Source organism: Ascidiella aspersa, chromosome 5 (assembly GCF_963924565.1).
Source record: "Ascidiella aspersa chromosome 5, kaAscAspe10.2, whole genome shotgun sequence".
In the NCBI taxonomy this organism is placed as follows: domain Eukaryota; kingdom Metazoa; phylum Chordata; class Ascidiacea; order Phlebobranchia; family Ascidiidae; genus Ascidiella; species Ascidiella aspersa.
This window is the reverse complement of record NC_139451.1, coordinates 19973017-19979778: the sequence shown is the minus strand read 5'-3', so window position 1 is coordinate 19979778 and position 6762 is coordinate 19973017.

The following is a 6762-nucleotide window of genomic DNA, read 5'->3' as shown; positions in this document are numbered from 1 at the left end:
ATGGCGTTTTTAAAGGTTTCTTTAAAATGAATTATTTAAACGCGAGGTAGAGGACAAGTTACATCTAGAACTTACCGTACCCACAGTTGAACTCGTGCAATAAACGTACAGAATGATCGAACAGCTGACTAAGCCCTACCTGGTTTTGTTCAATGCTTGAGGTGCTGGTAAAATTTTGGTGGGCCACGGACGTTTAGTTTAGTGCCTTATTAATATTTCATGTAGTAAAACCAGTCACGCTAGACATTTTTTTAACAAAACTGGCGCGTGGTGTAAAACAGTTTAAGAAACATCCAAGCAAAACCACAAAGGTTGTAAAAAAGATCCAAACAACTTTATTCAACAAGAGTGAAATACTATAGTTACGCAAAAAGCATCGCTAGTTCTGCTAAGATTCTTAATTCGAATGATTCATTTTGGATCTTTTTACAATCTTTGTGGTTTTGCTTGGATCTTACGATATAGACAAAAGATCAACAACTAGAAATGTTGGAGCAGGCTTAGATCCCGACATGAAAAAAAAAAATAACAATATTATCATTTATTTAACAAAAGTTTAAGTGGCAAAAGGCACCGGACAGCGTCAGTGGTGTGGGAGCGTGCGGGAATCGAACCCGCGCACAAGCGCTTGATCGCATTCGTGTTAACCATGTAAAGTCGAAGTAACCACGCGACTAAGCCAGCGCCAACATGCCACGGTGAAAACGAGGTATATAAATTCAGGCTATGCTGCGCGCGTCGCCGCAAATATATGAGTTGTTGTATATAACTTTCACCAAAATTATCCTTCAAAATAAAAACTCCTTCCAAGAATCGGAGATACAGTACACGTCATACTAGCGTTTTGTCGAATCGCTTTTATTGGTAAAAAGCTTACCCTTTGTTTACGTGAATATTCCTTCCAAATTGATTTAAAGCATTTAAGACTTGTGTTTCTAATCGAAAGTTTAGGACATTTACCTCATCTCTGATGCATTTTTCTGTGGTACGCGCAAATATTTTCGTTTGGAGCTTTTAATTTCTTATGTCTTGCGATTATACACTCATATGACATCCGGTTAGTGGTGTATTTTCCAGGTGTACTAAAATACTTAATCTCGAAAATGAATTGAAAAAACTTATAAAACTGCTGTTTTGCGTAAATACGAAAAACATTTGTTCCCTTACATGCTGTGCTAAATTTGAAAACTAACCTGTGACTACTTGTCACTAGCTTTTTTTAGGAATATATGTACACTATATAAAGTTAGGATTAGACGTAGTCGTAGCCTAAGCATAAAAACATGTAGGCTACATATTTTTTGTTTGGTTATCGGATTAAAACAGTAGGTTGTAATTGTAACAAGTTATCTTTGATAGTGTGTTGCAGATTTATGATCAAAGTGTAAATATGGAGGATTCTAGCCAAAATTTTATGTTGACGGTTCACGGTCAAAATTTAAATACCAGGTCACTGCTAACAGAGCTTTTTTGTTAAAGAAAATGGGCAAAAATTGCTCTTGATTTCGAAACACAACCTCCTTCCATAAATGACACTGAAAGATAAATCTGCTACTACATACGGCAGGGGCGGGCAACATACGGCCTGCGGGACAGGATTTTCAGCAGACATTTTCCGGCCTTAAATGATATTGTGGTCCGCGGCCACATTCTGCCACATTTCGCTAATAAAATCATTATGCTTTATACTTTTAGTAGCGAAATATTGTTATCTTATAACCTCAAATTCCAAACAAATTGATTTTCGGTTTACTAAGTACTACACTTAGTTTATTCTTCAAGTCGGGAAGTAATCAGTACGTTTAATGTGCAATGAAAGTGTGGCCATGTTTAACGAGTACAACATTGGCCGCCATTATGCGACAAAACATGCGAGATTTGGCAGTACTTCATCCGGCCCGCCAAGTACTTCATTTTCCCATATCATGCCCGCCAACCGGAGAAATTGCCCGCCCCTGACATAGGGAAAAGCGTTCTAAGTTCCCTATATCAGTGTTTCTTAAAGTGGTGAATGGTTAACCCCAGGGTGAATAAAATTTTTGCAGGGGTGAATAACGGTGTACGAAAGTTCAGGAGCATCCTATAGTCACTATAGTAAACAACTTTCTGAAGTAAATCGACTACTGAACTGTTGTTTTTTGGTGTTTGTTTGCTTATTGTAATAGTTAAGTTGGTTTGCACTGAGTGTATAAGTTAGGCCTACCATATGTCCTCTTTAAGGAGGATTTATCCCCTTTTCGAAAACTGAATGGTCCTCCGAGGACGCTCAAAAATCTCCAAATGTCCTCTTTTTTCGCATTTCGAGTTAGTTGCTTATACTTCTAATCAAACTTTTAGGCGAGAGGTTGTATTTATTTCCGAAAAATACTTAAGCCACGAAAGATGCTGAATTGCTGGTTTAAAAAGGGTTTCTAGGGGGGCTTCAAACAATTCGTAAGAGGGGAGGCGAGCTCTGAAAAAGTTAATATTTAAATTTCTGGCGCTCTTTCACTTATGTACGTGAAAAGTTATGCAAAAAACAAAACAAAACAATACCGCATACCACAACGATTGTTTGGGTTAGGGTGCGGGTTGGCGTTTGGGTGAGGGTGGGTAAAGTAATATTATGCTTATTATTAATAATAACAAGACCCACCCTAGAAATGTCGGAGCAGGCTTAGATCCCGACGTGAACAAAAAAATAACAATATTATCATTTATTTAACAAAAGTTTAAGTGGCAAAAGGCACCGGACAGCGTCAGTGGTGTGGGAGCGTGCGGGAATCGAACCCGCGCACAAGCGCTTGATCGCATTCGTGTTAACCATGTAAAGTCGAAGTAACCACGCGACTAAGCCAGCGCCAACATATCACGGTGAAAACGAGGTATATAAATTCAGGCTATGCTGCGCGCGTCGCCGCAAATATACGAGTTGTTGTATATAACTTTCACCAAAATTATCCTTCAAAATAAAAACTCCTTCCAAGAATCGGAGATACAGTACACGTCATACTAGCGTTTTGTCGAATCGGTTTTATTGGTAAAAAGCTTACCCTTTGTTTACGTGAATATTCCTTCCAAATTGATTTAAAGCATTTAAGACTTGTGTTTCTAATCGAAAGTTTAGGACATTTACCTCATCTCTGATGCATTTTTCTGTGGTACGCGCAAATATTTTCGTTTGGAGCTTTTAATTTCTTATGTCATGCGATTATACACTCATATGACATCCGGTTAGTGGTGTATTTTCCAGGTGTACTAAAATACTTAATCTCGAAAATGAATTGAAAAAACTTATAAAACTGCTGTTTTGCGTAAATAAGAAAAACATTTGTTGCCTTACATTCTGTGCTAAATTTGAAAACTAACCTATGACTATATAAAGTTAGGATTAGACGTAGTCGTAGCCTAAGCATAAAAACATGTAGGCTACATCTTTTTTGTTTGGTTATCCGATTAAAACAGTAGGTTGTAATTGTAACAAGTTGTCTTTGATAGTGTGTTGCAGATTTATGATCATAGTGTAAATATGGAGGATTCTAGCCAAAATTTTATGTTGACGGTTCACGGTCAAAATTTAAATACCAGGTCACTGCTAACAGAGCTTTTTTGTTAAAGAAAATGGGCAAAAATTGCTCTTAATTTCGAAACACAACCTCCTTCCATAAATGACACTGAAAGATAAATCTGCTACTACATAGGGCAGGGGCGGGCAACAAACGGCCTGCGGGACAGGATTTCCAGCAGACATTTTCAGGCCTTAAATGATATTGTGGTCCGCGGCCACATTTTGCCACATTTCGCTAATAAAATCATTATGCTTCATGCTTTCATAGCAGCGAAATATTGTTATCTTATAACCTCAAATTCCAAACAAATTGATTTTCGGTTTACTAAGTACTACACTTAGTTTATTCTTCAAGTCGGGAAGTAATCAGTACGTTTAATGTGCAATGAAAGTGTGGCCATGCTTAACGAGTACAAGATTGGCCGCCATTATGCGATCCGGCCCGCCAAGTACTTCATTTTCCCATATCATGCCCGCCAACCGGAGAAATTGCCCGCCCCTGACATAGGGGAAAGCGTTCTAAGTTCCCTATATCAGTGTTTCTTAAAGTGGTGAATGGTTCACCCCAGGGTGAATAAAATTTTTGCAGGGGTGAACCAACCAAAAGGGGTGAATAACGGTGTACGAAAGTTCAGGAGCATCCTATAGTCACTAGTAAACAACTTTCTGAAGTAAATCGACTACTGAACTGTTGTTTTTTGGTGTTTTTTTGCTTATTGTAATATTTAAGTTGGTTTGCACTGAGTGTATAAGTTAGGCCTACCAAATGTCCTCTTTAAGGAGGATTTATCCCCTTTTCGAAAACTGAAATGTCCAAATGTCCTCTTTTTTCGCATTTCGAGTTAGTTGCTTATACTTCTAATAAAACTTTTAGGCGACAGGTTGTATTTATTTCCAAAAAATACTTAAGCCACGAAAGATGCTGAATTGCTGGTTTAAAAAGGGTTTCTAGGGGGGCTTCAAACAATTCGTAAGAGGGGAGGCGGGCTCTGAAAAAGTTAATATTTAAATTTCGGGCGCTCTTTCACTTATGTACGTGAAAAGTTATGCAAAAAACAAAACAAAACAATACCGCATACCACAACGAGTATTGTTTGGGTTAGGGTGCGGGTTAGCGTTTGGGTGAGGTGGGTAAAGTAATATTATGCTTATTATTAATAATAACAAGACCCACCCTCAACCAAACGCTAACCCGCACCCTAACCCAAACAATATGCGTTGTGGTATGCGGCATTTCAAGAAAGTTTTTTTTTTTATTACGTACAATAGTGAAAGAGCGCCAAACTTCTTGCTATGATTCTAATGGTATCGTTTTCGTTTTGGTTGTACACCACTTCTACAGCGCTGAACAAACTCTGTTTTTGCCAACTTTAACATAAAAACTACCAAAAAAAATTTGTGAATTTTCTGTTATTACTTTGTTGAGCACAAAGTCTCTTTGAGTGCCATTTCATGTTTTCATATCATCGATGCTATAACGGCCCTATTTAATTATAATTTTTCTAACTTATAGATAAACGATAAAAGTCATCCACTGTTTGAACTATTTTTTATTCATATTTTATATAATTGGATACCAGGCTAGCAACAGGGGGACGAAATGTTTTGCAAAATCCTCCGGATTTACAGTGTAGCGCCAATTCAACCAATTAAATCGAACCGACAACAAATTTCACTATTTTCAAGTTGCCTCAGTGAAATTTAAATAAAAATTTCGAATTGCTTTTCGTAGGGATGCAAGTCATAGGAAAATTACAAAGGGTGTCGCTGCTTCAGTCGCTGCTGTTTTTCAGTCAAAATTTTTCAGTCGCTGCTGAAAAATTTTGTGGATATGGCACGTATTTCTCAAACGTAACAATTCTATTTTCGTTTTACTTGCAGGCAAAAATATGTCCTATTTTTGGGTGCTAAAAATATGGTATCCCTAGTATAGGTACAACAATTTGGTGACTTTGTTTTGTGCTTTTGTTGCTTTATATTTCTGGACTCGAGAAATTGTAGATTTGCAATTGTAAAACTTAGCTGGAGTTGATCTTAACAAAAATCAAAACAATCTAAGTCATTTTGTGCTGTTATATATAGACGAGATAGTTTAATCATTTTATCATATCATGAGACAAGGGTGAATGAATTCTGGAAATAGATGCTAAGGGTGAACGAAACTAAAAAAGTTTAAGAAGCACTGCCCTATATTACAAAACAGGCTTTTAAATCTGTAATTAAATGTGGAAAATCGAAGCAGTGTTAAAAATGTTTGGGGTATAAATGATGTTGCAAAATATTTGTTCTTGCAGTCCGAATTGAATCTAAAATCTGTGCATTGTGACGATATAATATAACGTAATGTACCTACGCGTTAGTCGCGTTAGTCATGAGTTTTTTTCTCGCTTGCGAAAAACACCCTTAATGTTTAAATTTTATAGTAGGCTCTGTTCATAACTTGCTTCAATGTGCATATGCACGCGATTATTATCACCAACTAAAATGCTTTTACCCGGTTCACCTGTAATTCTCTTACTTTGGACTTGTCAAAGTTTGGCATTTCAAGAAATTGCAGTTTTTCTCAGTGAAAGGCAAATTTCATTTAACTACAGTCGATAAAGTACAAACCTTGGTATTTTACTTCGTAGATCGAAATCTTGCGTAGGCGATGAATGTCGGGAATCTGAATGCTTTTGTAGACTTTTTTTTTGTTAAAGAACTTTCCGTTTAACACACTCATTACATAACTACGTTAAATACTGGCTATTCGTTGGAGTGGTTATAAAAACAAAACTTGTCTTGTGTTGACTGTTGAGTGATTAACTGTAGACTGCGAGCATCTTGCTACGCATTCCACAGCTGCAGGTAATCGGCAAATTGCCTTGTTTCAGACACGCCACTGCGAATACTTGCCTCGTGCACACGTACCGGCATCTATTCTCAAGTGAATTGCCATTCGCTAACTACCAGCAACACATCGTCATTTACCAACAAAAGCTTTACCTTTCATTGCTGTTACACCAAAGTTGAGCGTAATTTAAAAAATGTAAAACCACAATACTGTCAACTATTTAAAAATTAGTTATGCCCACCGTAAAAAATATTTAGGCCTTCTATTTTAAATGCGATACTTTAAATCAGGCGGGCAATTTCTCCGGTCGGCGGGCCAGATATGGCCAAATGAAGTACTTGGCGGGCCGGATTAAGTACTGCCAAAGCTTGCATGTTTTGTC